We start from the raw sequence: 14154 nt of genomic DNA, 5'->3' as shown, positions 1-14154 counted from the left end.
GTAGTTGACACTTTGTGTCATTTTATCCGAGCGGGCGGGCGCCTCGAGAGGCGGACCGTCCGGGGCGACTCTCGGCCTGTGTTTTCGGAGCCGGCCGGGCCTCAAGCTCCCTCCTTGGATGGACAACATTCGTAGTTGACACTTTGTGTCATTTTATCCGAGCGGGCGGGCGCCGCGAGGCGGACCGTCCGGGGCGACTCTCGGCCTGTGTTTAAGGAGCCGGCCGGGCATCACGCTCCTTCCTTGGATGGACAACATTCGCAGTTGACACTTTGTGTCATTTTATCCGAGCAGACGGGCGCCTCGAGAGGCGGACCGTCCGGGGCGACTCTCGGCCTGTGTTTTCGGAGCCGGCCGGGCATCACGCTCCCTCCTTGGATGGACAACATTCGTAGTTGACACTTTGTGTCATTTTATCCGAGCGGGCGGGCGCCTCGAGAGGCGGACCGTCCGGGGCGACTCTCGGCCTGTGTTTTCGGAGCCGGCCGGGCCTCAAGCTCCCTCCTTGGATGGACAACATTCGTAGTTGACACTTTGTGTCATTTTATCCGAGCGGGCGGGCGCCGCGAGGCGGACCGTCCGGGGCGACTCTCGGCCTGTGTTTAAGGAGCCGGCCGGGCATCACGCTCCTTCCTTGGATGGACAACATTCGCAGTTGACACTTTGTGTCATTTTATCCGAGCAGACGGGCGCCTCGAGAGGCGGACCGTCCGGGGCGACTCTCGGCCTGTGTTTTCGGAGCCGGCCGGGCATCACGCTCCCTCCTTGGATGGACAACATTCGTAGTTGACACTTTGTGTCATTTTATCCGAGCGGGCGGGCGCCTCGAGAGGCGGACCGTCCGGGGCGACTCTCGGCCTGTGTTTTCGGAGCCGGCCGGGCCTCAAGCTCCCTCCTTGGATGGACAACATTCGTAGTTGACACTTTGTGTCATTTTATCCGAGCGGGCGGGCGCCGCGAGGCGGACCGTCCGGGGCGACTCTCGGCCTGTGTTTAAGGAGCCGGCCGGGCATCACGCTCCTTCCTTGGATGGACAACATTCGCAGTTGACACTTTGTGTCATTTTATCCGAGCAGACGGGCGCCGCGAGGCGGACCGTCCGGGGCGACTCTCGGCCTGTGTTTTCGGAGCCGGCCGGGCATCACGCTCCCTCCTTGGATGGACAACATTCGTAGTTGACACTTTGTGTCATTTTATCCGAGCAGACGGGCGCCGCGAGGCTGACCGTCCGGGGCGACTCTCGGCCTGTGTTTAAGGAGCCGGCCGGGCATCACGCTCCTTCCTTGGATGGACAACATTCGCAGTTGACACTTTGTGTCATTTTGTTCGGCCTGTGTTTAAGGAGGCGGCCGTCCTCCACTCGGTCCGTGTTTAAGGAGCGACACTCGCGCTCCGGTTCGGCCTGTATTTAGGGAGGCGGCCGTCCTCCGCTTGGTCTGTGTTAAGGGCGACACTCGGTCCATGTTTGAGGAGCCTGGCCCTGACGCTCCTCTCCGGCCTGTGTTTAAGGAGGCGGCCGTCCTCCCCTTGGTCTGTGTTAAGGGCGACACTCGGTCCATGTTTGAGGAGCCTGGCCCTGACGCTCCTCTCCGGCCTGTGTTTAAGGAGGCGGCCGTCCTCCCCTTGGTCTGTGTTAAGGGCGACACTCGGTCCATGTTTGAGGAGCCTGGCCCTGACGCTCCTCTCCGGCCTGTGTTTAAGGAGGCGGCCGTCCTCCCCTTGGTCTGTGTTAAGGGCGACACTCGGTCCATGTTTGAGGAGCCTGGCCCTGACGCTCCTCTCCGGCCTGTGTTTAAGGAGGCGGCCGTCCTCCCCTTGGTCTGTGTTAAGGGCGACACTCGGTCCATGTTTGAGGAGCCTGGCCCTGACGCTCCTCTCCGGCCTGTGTTTAAGGAGGCGGCCGTCCTCCCCTTGGTCTGTGTTAAGGGCGACACTCGGTCCATGTTTGAGGAGCCTGGCCCTGACGCTCCTCTCCGGCCTGTGTTTAAGGAGGCGGCCGTCCTCCCCTTGGTCTGTGTTAAGGGCGACACTCGGTCCGTGTTTAAGGAGCCTGGCCCTCGCGCTCCGGTTCGGCCTGTATTTAGGGAGGCGGCCGTCCTCCGCTTGGTCTGTGTTAAGGGCGACACTCGGTCCATGTTTGAGGAGCCTGGCCCTGACGCTCCTCTCCGGCCTGTGTTTAAGGAGGCGGCCGTCCTCCCCTTGGTCTGTGTTAAGGGCGACACTCGGTCCGTGTTTAAGGAGCCTGGCCCTCGCGCTCCGGTTCGGCCTGTATTTAGGGAGGCGGCCGTCCTCCGCTTGGTCTGTGTTAAGGGCGACACTCGGTCCGTGTTTAAGGAGCCGGCCCTGACGCTCCTCTTCGGCCTGTGTTTAAGGAGGCGGCCGTCCTCCACTTCCTTCCATGCACCACCACATTCGCAGTTGACACTTTGCCATTTTTTCAGAGAGGTGACACTTAGTCGTTTTTTCGAAAGTTGACACTTAGCCGTTTTTTCGAAAGTTGACACTTTGCCGTTTTTTCAGAGAGGTGACACTTTGTCGTTTTTTCGAAAGTTGACACTTAGCCGTTTTTTCGAAAGTTGACACTTAGCCGTTTTTTCGAAAGTTGACACTTAGCCGTTTTTTCGAAAGTTGACACTTAGTCACTTTTTCGCCACAGTGACACCTCCAGCGCGTGCCACGGCGCTTTTCAGGTCTTCTATCCGACCTTGTGCTGTCGAGGACGGCGTGTCCGACGCCGTGGGGAGACCAGCACCATCTCCTCCATACTCGTAAACGGGGTGCTTTGGAAAACGGGGGGAAAGTCGATGAGTACACTGACTACTGGGACCATTTCATTGTACTCTGGCGCACCTGAAGACCAAAAAAGGTACTGCACCTTAGCCCGGGTACCTCACCCCCTGGTACCTCGAGGAGAACTTAGAAAAATTTCGACAAATTTTTGGTGAGCTCCAGGGAGAGAGGCTGATTTTTCGCTTTTTGAGGCCGACCGCCGAACCGGCGCGGGGCGGACTCACAAGCCCCGCAGAGCCGTGGGCACTTAGTCGTTTTTTCAGAGAGGCGACACTTAGTCGTTTTTTCAGAGGCGACACTTAGTCGTTTTTTCGAAAGTTGACACTTAGCCGTTTTTTCGAAAGTCGACACTTAGCCGTTTTTTTGGAAAGTTGACACTTAGTCGTTTTTTCGAAAGTTGACACTTAGTCGTTTTTTCGCCACAATTGGCTCTGAGCTCCAGGGGAGAGCCTGGTTTTGCCTTATTTCAGGCCGGCTGGGGAACCGGCGCGGGTCGGATGCACGAGCCCGGCAGAGCCGTGGGCACTTAGAAAATTTTCGCCGATTAAGCTGGGACCTCCAGGCGGAGACCGGCATTCCTCGTCCTCGGGGTTCGACCCAGGAACCGGCGCTGGGCAGACGCCGTAGCCACGCAGAGCCGTGGGCACTTAGAAAATATTCGCCAAGTTGGCTCTGAGCTCCAGGCGGAGAGGCTGGTTTTGCCTTATTTCAGGCCGGCTGGGGAACCGGCGCGGGTCGGATGCACGAGCCCGCAGAGCCGTGGGCACTTTGCCATTTTCTCAGAGTCGACACTTAGTCGTTTTTTCAGAGAGGCGACACTCTGTCGTTTTTTCGAAAGTTGACACTTTGCCGTTTTTTCAGAGAGGCGACACTTAGCCGTTTTTTCGAAAGTTGACACTTAGCCGTTTTTTCGAAAGTCGACACTTAGCCGTTTTTTCAGAGATGTGACACTTTGCCGTTTTTTCGAAAGTCGACACTTAGCCGTTTTTTCAGAGATGTGACACTTAGAAACTTTTTGCCAAGTTGGCTGTGAGCTCCAGGAGGAGACCGTTATTTTTCGTCATTCGAGGCCGACTGCGGAACCGGCGCTGGGCGGACGCCAAAGCTCGGCAGGGCCGTGGGCACTTAGAAACTTTTTGCCAAGTTGGCTGTGAGCTCCAGGAGGAGACCGTTATTTTTCGTCATTCGAGGCCGACTGCGGAACCGGCGCTGGGCGGACGCCAAAGCTCGGCAGGGCCGTGGGCACTTAGAAACTTTTTGCCAAGTTGGCTGTGAGCTCCAGGAGGAGACCGTTATTTTTCGTCATTCGAGGCCGACTGCGGAACCGGCGCTGGGCGGACGCCAAAGCTCGGCAGGGCCGTGGGCACTTAGAAACTTTTTGCCAAGTTGGCTGTGAGCTCCAGGAGGAGACCGTTATTTTTCGTCATTCGAGGCCGACTGCGGAACCGGCGCTGGGCGGACGCCAAAGCTCGGCAGGGCCGTGGGCACTTAGAAACTTTTTGCCAAGTTGGCTGTGAGCTCCAGGAGGAGACCGTTATTTTTCGTCATTCGAGGCCGACTGCGGAACCGGCGCTGGGCGGACGCCAAAGCTCGGCAGGGCCGTGGGCACTTAGAAACTTTTTGCCAAGTTGGCTGTGAGCTCCAGGAGGAGACCGTTATTTTTCGTCATTCGAGGCCGACTGCGGAACCGGCGCTGGGCGGACGCCAAAGCTCGGCAGGGCCGTGGGCACTTAGAAACTTTTTGCCAAGTTGGCTGTGAGCTCCAGGAGGAGACCGTTATTTTTCGTCATTCGAGGCCGACTGCGGAACCGGCGCTGGGCGGACGCCAAAGCTCGGCAGGGCCGTGGGCACTTAGAAACTTTTTGCCAAGTTGGCTGTGAGCTCCAGGAGGAGACCGTTATTTTTCGTCATTCGAGGCCGACTGCGGAACCGGCGCTGGGCGGACGCCAAAGCTCGGCAGGGCCGTGGGCACTTAGAAACTTTTTGCCAAGTTGGCTGTGAGCTCCAGGAGGAGACCGTTATTTTTCGTCATTCGAGGCCGACTGCGGAACCGGCGCTGGGCGGACGCCAAAGCTCGGCAGGGCCGTGGGCACTTAGAAACTTTTTGCCAAGTTGGCTGTGAGCTCCAGGAGGAGACCGTTATTTTTCGTCATTCGAGGCCGACTGCGGAACCGGCGCTGGGCGGACGCCAAAGCTCGGCAGGGCCGTGGGCACTTAGAAACTTTTTGCCAAGTTGGCTGTGAGCTCCAGGAGGAGACCGTTATTTTTCGTCATTCGAGGCCGACTGCGGAACCGGCGCTGGGCGGACGCCAAAGCTCGGCAGGGCCGTGGGCACTTAGAAACTTTTTGCCAAGTTGGCTGTGAGCTCCAGGAGGAGACCGTTATTTTTCGTCATTCGAGGCCGACTGCGGAACCGGCGCTGGGCGGACGCCAAAGCTCGGCAGGGCCGTGGGCACTTAGAAACTTTTTGCCAAGTTGGCTGTGAGCTCCAGGAGGAGACCGTTATTTTTCGTCATTCGAGGCCGACTGCGGAACCGGCGCTGGGCGGACGCCAAAGCTCGGCAGGGCCGTGGGCACTTAGAAACTTTTTGCCAAGTTGGCTGTGAGCTCCAGGAGGAGACCGTTATTTTTCGTCATTCGAGGCCGACTGCGGAACCGGCGCTGGGCGGACGCCAAAGCTCGGCAGGGCCGTGGGCACTTAGAAACTTTTTGCCAAGTTGGCTGTGAGCTCCAGGAGGAGACCGTTATTTTTCGTCATTCGAGGCCGACTGCGGAACCGGCGCTGGGCGGACGCCAAAGCTCGGCAGGGCCGTGGGCACTTAGAAACTTTTTGCCAAGTTGGCTGTGAGCTCCAGGAGGAGACCGTTATTTTTCGTCATTCGAGGCCGACTGCGGAACCGGCGCTGGGCGGACGCCAAAGCTCGGCAGGGCCGTGGGCACTTAGAAACTTTTTGCCAAGTTGGCTGTGAGCTCCAGGAGGAGACCGTTATTTTTCGTCATTCTAGGCCGGCTGCAGAACCGGCGCGGGTCGGATGCACGAGCCCGCAGAGCCGTGGGCACTTTGCCACTTTTTCGCCACAATTGGCTGTGAGCTCCAGGAGGAGACCGTTATTTTTCGTCATTCTAGGCCGGTTGCAGAACCGGCGCGGCTCGGATGCACGAGCCCGCAGAGCCGTGGGCACTTAGAAAATTTTCAGAGAGGCGACACTTTGCCATTTTTTCAGAGAGGTGACACTTAGTCGTTTTTTCGAAAGTTGACACTTAGCCGTTTTTTCGAAAGTTGACACTTAGTCGTTTTTTCGAAAGTTGACACTTAGTCGTTTTTTCGCCAAAGTGCCCACCTCCAGCGCGTGCCACGGCGCTTTCCAGGTCTTCTATCCGACCTTGTGCTGTCGAGGACGGCGTGTCCGACGCCGTGGGGAGACCAGCACCATCTCCTCCATACTCGTAAACGAGGTGCTTTGGAAAACGGGGGGAAAGTCGATGAGTACACTGACTACTGGGACCATTTCATTGTACTCTGGCGCACCTGAAGACCAAAAAAGGTACTGCACCTTAGCCCGGGTACCTCACCCCCTGGTACCTCGAGGAGAACTTAGAAAAATTTCGACAAATTTTTGGTGAGCTCCAGGGAGAGAGGCTGATTTTTTGCTTTTTGAGGCCGACCGCCGAACCGGCGCGGGGCGGACTCACAAGCCCCGCAGAGCCGTGGGCACTTAGTCGTTTTTTCGAAAGTTGACACTTAGCCGTTTTTTCGAAAGTTGACACTTAGCCGTTTTTTCGAAAGTCGACACTTAGCCGTTTTTTCGAAAGTTGACACTTAGTCGTTTTTTCGCCGATTTTGCTGGGACCTCCAGGCGAGGACCGGCGTTTTTCGTCTTCCGGGTCCGACCCGGGAACCAGCGCCGAGCGGACACATTCGCTCGCTAGTGCCGTTGGCACTTAGAAAATTTTTCGTTTGTCATGAGCTCCGGGCGGAGACCGGCGTTTTTCGTCTTCCGGGTTCGACCCGGGAACCAGCGCCGAGCGGACACATTCGCTCGCTAGTGCCGTTGGCACTTAGAAAATTTTTCGTTTGTCATGAGCTCCGGGCGGAGAGCGGCGTTTTTCGTCTTCCGGGTTCGACCCGGGAACCAGCGCCGAGCGGACACATTCGCTCGCTAGTGCCGTTGGCACTTAGAAAATTTTTCGTTTGTCATGAGCTCCGGGCGGAGACCGGCGTTTTTCGTCTTCCGGGTTCGACCCGGGAACCAGCGCCGAGCGGACACATTCGCTCGCTAGTGCCGTTGGCACTTAGAAAATTTTTCGTTTGTCATGAGCTCCGGGCGGAGACCGGCGTTTTTCGTCTTCCGGGTTCGACCCGGGAACCAGCGCCGAGCGGACACATTCGCTCGCTAGTGCCGTTGGCACTTAGAAAATTTTTCGTTTGTCATGAGCTCCGGGCGGAGAGCGGCGTTTTTCGTCTTCCGGGTTCGACCCGGGAACCAGCGCCGAGCGGACACATTCGCTCGCTAGTGCCGTTGGCACTTAGAAAATTTTTCATTTGTCATGAGCTCCGGGCGGAGAGCGGCGTTTTTCGTCTTCCGGGTTCGACCCGGGAACCAGCGCCGAGCGGACACATTCGCTCGCTAGTGCCGTTGGCACTTAGAAAATTTTTCGTTTGTCATGAGCTCCGGGCGGAGAGCGGCGTTTTTCGTCTTCCGGGTTCGACCCGGGAACCAGCGCCGAGCGGACACATTCGCTCGCTAGTGCCGTTGGCACTTAGAAAATTTTTCGTTTGTCATGAGCTCCGGGCGGAGACCGGCGTTTTTCGTCTTCCGGGTTCGACCCGGGAACCAGCGCCGAGCGGACACATTCGCTCGCTAGTGCCGTTGGCACTTAGAAGATTTTTCGTTTGTCATGAGCTCCGGGCGGAGACCGGCGTTTTTCGTCTTCCGGGTTCGACCCGGGAACCAGCGCCGAGCGGACACATTCGCTCGCTAGTGCCGTTGGCACTTAGAAAATTTTTCGTTTGTCATGAGCTCCGGGCGGAGACCGGCATTTTTCGTCATTCGAGGCCGACGGGGGAACCAGCCGGAGCGGACACGTTTGCTCGGAAGAGCCGTTGGCACTTAGAAAAAATTCCGTGTCTCGTGAGCTCCAGGGGGGACAGGCTGGTTTTATTCATCCGTAGCCGACATGGGAACCAGCGCGGAGCGGATTGGTGTTGCGCTGGCATATACCTCATCTCTCTCAGGAGTCCCCCCCTTATACGTGCCGATGGTGTTTTGGAAAACGGGGGGTAACTGGATGAGTACACTGACTAGGGGGACCAGTACACTAGCGAGGGGGACCAGTACACTGACTAGTGGGACCAACACACTATGAGCGCCTGGTACCTAAAATGGAAGTATAGAGGCCGAATTTCGGGCAAGATCACGCCGGGTTAGGCTTCCAGGACCTCGGCTAAGCAATTTTAACGGGTCGCCCGGTTCTTTTTTGATCCAGCCCGGTTCTTTTTTTTATCCAGCCCGGTTCTTTTTACACTTCCAGCTGGAGCTCGGGAGCGGCTTTTTGCACAAGAACACGCCGTGTTAGGCTTCCAGGACCTCGGCTAAGCAATTTTAACGGGTCGCCCGGTTCTTTTTTTTTATCCAGCCCGGTTCTTTTTTTATCCAGCCCGGTTCTTTTTACACTTCCAGCTGGAGCTCGGGAGCGGCTTTTTGCACAAGAACACGCCGTGTTAGGCTTCCAGGACCTCGGCTAAGCAATTTTAACGGGTCGCCCGGTTCTTTTTTTTATCCAGCCCGGTTCTTTTTTTATCCAGCCCGGTTCTTTTTACACTTCCAGCTGGAGCTCGGGAGCGGCTTTTTGCACAAGATCACGCCGTGTTAGGCTTCCAGGACCTCGGCTAAGCAATTTTAACGGGTCGCCCGGTTCTTTTTTGATCCAGCCCGGTTCTTTTTTTTATCCAGCCTGGTTCTTTTTACACTTCCAGCTGGAGCTCGGGAGCGGCTTTTTGCACAAGAACACGCCGTGTTAGGCTTCCAGGACCTCGGCTAAGCAATTTTAACGGGTCGCCCGGTTCTTTTTTGATCCAGCCCGGTTCTTTTTTTTATCCAGCCTGGTTCTTTTTACACTTCCAGCTGGAGCTCGGGAGCGGCTTTTTGCACAAGATCACGCCGTGTTAGGCTTCCAGGACCTCGGCTAAGCAATTTTAACGGGTCGCCCGGTTCTTTTTTGAACCAGCCCGGTTCTTTTTTTGATCCAGCCCGGTTCTTTTTAAACTTCCAGCTGGAGCTCGGGAGCGGCTTTTTGCACAAGATCACGCCGGGTTAGGCTTCCAGGACCTCGGCTAAGCAATTTTAACGGGTCGCCCGGTTCTTTTTTGATCCAGCCCGGTTCTTTTTTTTATCCAGCCTGGTTCTTTTTACACTTCCAGCTGGAGCTCGGGAGCGGCTTTTTGCACAAGATCACGCCGTGTTAGGCTTCCAGGACCTCGGCTAAGCAATTTTAACGGGTCGCCCGGTTCTTTTTTGATCCAGCCCGGTTCTTTTTTTATCCAGCCCGGTTCTTTTTACACTTCCAGCTGGAGCTCGGGAGCGGCTTTTTGCACAAGATCACGCCGTGTTAGGCTTCCAGGACCTCGGCTAAGCAATTTTAACGGGTCGCCCGGTTCTTTTTTGATCCAGCCCGGTTCTTTTTTTTATCCAGCCCGGTTCTTTTTACACTTCCAGCTGGAGCTCGGGAGCGGCTTTTTGCACAAGATCACGCCGTGTTAGGCTTCCAGGACCTCGGCGAAGCAATTTTAACGGGTCGCCCGGTTCTTTTTTGATCCAGCCCGGTTCTTTTTTTTATCCAGCCCGGTTCTTTTTACACTTCCAGCTGGAGCTCGGGAGCGGCTTTTTGCACAAGATCACGCCGGGTTAGGCTTCCAGGACCTCGGCTAAGCAATTTTAACGGGTCGCCCGGTTCTTTTTTGATCCAGCCCGGTTCTTTTTTTATCCAGCCCGGTTCTTTTTACACTTCCAGCTGGAGCTCGGGAGCGGCTTTTTGCACAAGATCACGCCGGGTTAGGCTTCCAGGACCTCGGCTAAGCAATTTTAACGGGTCCCCCGGTTCTTTTTTGATCCAGCCCGGTTCTTTTTTTATCCAGCCCGGTTCTTTTTACACTTCCAGCTGGAGCTCGGGAGCGGCTTTTTGCACAAGATCACGCCGTGTTAGGCTTCCAGGACCTCGGCTAAGCAATTTTAACGGGTCGCCCGGTTCTTTTTTGAACCAGCCCGGTTCTTTTTTTGATCCAGCCCGGTTCTTTTTAAACTTCCAGCTGGAGCTCGGGAGCGGCTTTTTGCACAAGATCACGCCGGGTTAGGCTTCCAGGACCTCGGCTAAGCAATTTTAACGGGTCGCCCGGTTCTTTTTTGATCCAGCCCGGTTCTTTTTTTTATCCAGCCTGGTTCTTTTTACACTTCCAGCTGGAGCTCGGGACCGGCTTTTTGCACAAGATCACGCCGTGTTAGGCTTCCAGGACCTCGGCTAAGCAATTTTAACGGGTCGCCCGGTTCTTTTTTGATCCAGCCCGGTTCTTTTTTTATCCAGCCCGGTTCTTTTTACACTTCCAGCTGGAGCTCGGGAGCGGCTTTTTGCACAAGATCACGCCGTGTTAGGCTTCCAGGACCTCGGCTAAGCAATTTTAACGGGTCGCCCGGTTCTTTTTTGATCCAGCCCGGTTCTTTTTTTTATCCAGCCCGGTTCTTTTTACACTTCCAGCTGGAGCTCGGGAGCGGCTTTTTGCACAAGATCACGCCGGGTTAGGCTTCCAGGACCTCGGCAAAGCAATTTTAACGGGTCCCCCGGTTCTTTTTTGATCCAGCCCGGTTCTTTTTTTATCCAGCCCGGTTCTTTTTACACTTCCAGCTGGAGCTCGGGAGCGGCTTTTTGCACAAGATCACGCCGGGTTAGGCTTCCAGGACCTCGGCTAAGCAATTTTAACGGGTCCCCCGGTTCTTTTTTGATCCAGCCCGGTTCTTTTTTTATCCAGCCCGGTTCTTTTTACACTTCCAGCTGGAGCTCGGGAGCGGCTTTTTGCACAAGATCACGCCGTGTTAGGCTTCCAGGACCTCGGCTAAGCAATTTTAACGGGTCGCCCGGTTCTTTTTTGATCCAGCCCGGTTCTTTTTCCACTTCCAGCTGGAGCTCAGCAGCGGCTTTTTGCACAAGATCACGCCGGGTTAGGCTTCCAGGACCTCGGCTAAGCACTTCTAACGGGTCGCCCGGTTCTTTTTTTGAACCAGCCCGGTTCTTTTTACACTTCCAGCTGGAGCTCAGCAGCGGCTTTTTGCACAAGATCACGCCGGGTTAGGGTTCCAGGACCTCGGCTAAGCAATTTTAACGGGCCGCCCGGTTCTTTTTTTGATCCAGCCCGGTTCTTTTTACACTTCCAGCTGGAGCTCAGCAGCGGCTTTTTGCACAAGATCACGCCGGGTTAGGCTTCCAGGACCTCGGCTAAGCACTTCTAACGGGCCCTGGTCCACCCCTGCCAGCGCATTTCAAAACTTGGCATTAATTTCGACCTAAGAGACGAAGTCTGATTTTTTTCTACCACTTGGGCGGCCTTTTTGCACCCAGAACACCCGCACCGGCACCATAAATTCGAAGGGTGCCGAGTGCGTCGGCGCAGATTCTGCGACGGAGTGACACTTCCCTCTTGTGGACATTCGGCGGTAGGTGAAATGCGCACTCGGTCTTCTCTTTTCTTTTCCTTCCAGTGAAACTTTGGCAACATTCTGCGAGCTGCTGGCTTCCAGAACCTCGGCCAAGCAGGTGGAGGATTTTTTTCCACTTCCAGCTGGAGGTGAGGAGGGACTTTTTGGGCAAGATCACGCCGACTTAGCAAGCAAGGTGGAAGTGCCAGCATGCTCCGTGGCTGGAAGTGTGGATGTGGAGCTCCAGCACCCTCCCTGCCTATGGAAGTGTGGAGCTCCAGCACCCTCCCTGCCTATGGAAGTGTGGAGCTCCAGCACCCTCCCTGCCTATGGAAGTGTGGAGCTCCAGCACCCTCCCTGCCTATGGAAGTGTGGAGCTCCAGCACCCTCCCTGCCTATGGAAGTGTGGAGCTCCAGCACCCTCCCTGCCTATGGAAGTGTGGAGCTCCAGCACCCTCCCTGCCTATGGAAGTGTGGAGCTCCAGCACCCTCCCTGCCTATGGAAGTGTGGAGCTCCAGCACCCTCCCTGCCTATGGAAGTGTGGAGCTCCAGCACCCTCCCTGCCTATGGAAGTGTGGAGCTCCAGCACCCTCCCTGCCTATGGAAGTGTGGAGCTCCAGCACCCTCCCTGCCTATGGAAGTGTGGAGCTCCAGCACCCTCCCTGCCTATGGAAGAGCCACCTCCGCGGGCATGCTGCTCAACCACGCCGGCCCAGAGTTCCAGCAGCTCGGCTACACTCTCTCACAAGCCCCGCCTGGAGCTCCCCAGCCCGCCCCTGGTACCTCAACTACCGAGGCCAGCCGCTCGACCAGGCCGGCCCAGAGTTCCAGCCGCTCGGCTTCACTCTCTCACAAGCCCCGCCTGGAGCTCCCCAGCCCGCCCCTGGTACCTCAACTACCGAGGCCAGCCGCTCGACCACGCCGGCGCAGAGTTCCAGCCGCTCGGATAAGCTCTGCCACTCTCCCGCTAAGCAGCCACCGGTAACGGGGAAATGTCGCCGCCTTGTGGACACGCCCTTGTAAATGAATGGGCTTTCGCACTTAGTGCAATTTTCGCCAGCTCCGTGGCTGCAAGTATGGAGCTATGGAGCCACCAGCCAGGCTGGAGCTCTGGAGCTATGGAAGTTTGGAGCTCTGGAGCTATGGAGCTATGGAGCTATGGAGCTATGGAGCTATGGAGCTATGGAGCTCTGGGGCTATGGAGCTATGGAGCTATGGAGCTATGGAAGTATGGAGCTATGGAGCTATGGATGTATGGAGCTATGGAAGTATGGAGCTATGGAGCTATGGAAGTCTGGAGCTATGGAAGTATGGAGCTATGGAGCTATGGAAGTATGGAGCTATGGAGCTATGGAGCTATGGAGCTATGGAGCCACCAGCCAGCACCCTCCGTGGCTCAACCACACCGGCCCAGAGTTCCAGCCGCTCGGCTTCACTCTCTCACAAGCCCCGCCTGGAGCTCCCCAGCCCACCCCTGGTACCTCAACTACCGAGGCCAGCCGCTCGACCAGGCCGGCCGAGAGTTCCAGCCGCTCGGCTTCACTCTCTCACAAGACCCGCCTGGAGCTCCCCGGCCCACCCCTGGTACCTCAACTACCGAGGCCAGCCGCTCGACCACGCCGGCCGAGAGTTCCAGCCGCTCGGCTTCACTCTCTCACAAGACCCGCCTGGAGCTCCCCGGCCCACCCCTGGTACCTCAACTACCGAGGCCAGCCGTTCGACCACGCCGGCGCAGAGTTCCAGCCGCTCGGATAAGCTCTGTCACTCTCCTGCCGCGCAGCCACCGGTAACGGGGAAATGTCGCCGCCTTGTGGACACGCCCTTGTAAATGAATGGGCTTTCGCACTTAGTGCAATTTTCGCCAACTCTCTGACTGGAGCTATGGAAGTATGGAGCTATGGAGCCACCAGCCACCCAGGCTGGAGCTATGGAGCTCTGGAGGTATGGAGCTCTGGTGCTATGGAAGTATGGAGCTATGGAGCTATGGAAGTATGGAGCTATGGAGCTATGGAGCTCTGGAAGTATGGAGCTATGGTGCTATGGAGCTATGGAGCTATGGAGCTATGGAGCTCTGGAAGTATGGAGCTCTGGTGCTATGGAGCTATGGAGCTCTGGTGCTATGGAGCTATGGAGCTCTGGTGCTATGGAGCTCTGGTGCTATGGAGCTCTGGTGCTATGGAGCTATGGTGCTATGGAGCTATGGAGCTCTGGAGGTATGGAGCTCTGGAGGTATGGAGCTCTGGAGGTATGGAGCTCTGGTGCTATGGAGCTATGGAGCTCTGGTGCTATGGAGCTATGGAGCTCTGGTGCTATGGAGCTATGGAGCTCTGGTGCTATGGAGCTATGGAGCTATGGAGCCACCAGCCAGCACCCTCCGTGGCTGGATCAATGGAAGTGTTTTAGGTACCAGGCAGCCAAAGGGCCGGGGCCTCACGCTCGACCACGCCGGCGCAGAGTTCCAGCCGCTCGGATAAGCTCTGTCACTCACCCGCCGCGCAGCCACCGGTAACGGGGAAATGTCGCCGCCTGGCGGACACGCCGTTGTAAATGAATGGGCTTTCGCACTTAGTGCAATTTTCGCCAACTCTCTGACTGGAGCTATGGAAGTATGGAGCTATGGAGCCACCAGCCACCCAGGCTGGAGCTATGGAGCTCTGGAGCTATGGAGCTATGGAGCTC

The sequence above is a fragment of the Syngnathus leptorhynchus genome, unplaced genomic scaffold (assembly GCF_054491065.1).
Source record: "Syngnathus leptorhynchus isolate UIUO unplaced genomic scaffold, UIUO_Slep HiC_scaffold_836, whole genome shotgun sequence".
Lineage (NCBI taxonomy): Eukaryota > Metazoa > Chordata > Actinopteri > Syngnathiformes > Syngnathidae > Syngnathus > Syngnathus leptorhynchus.
The sequence above is the reverse complement of the archived record's forward strand: the minus strand, read 5'-3'. Positions refer to the sequence as shown.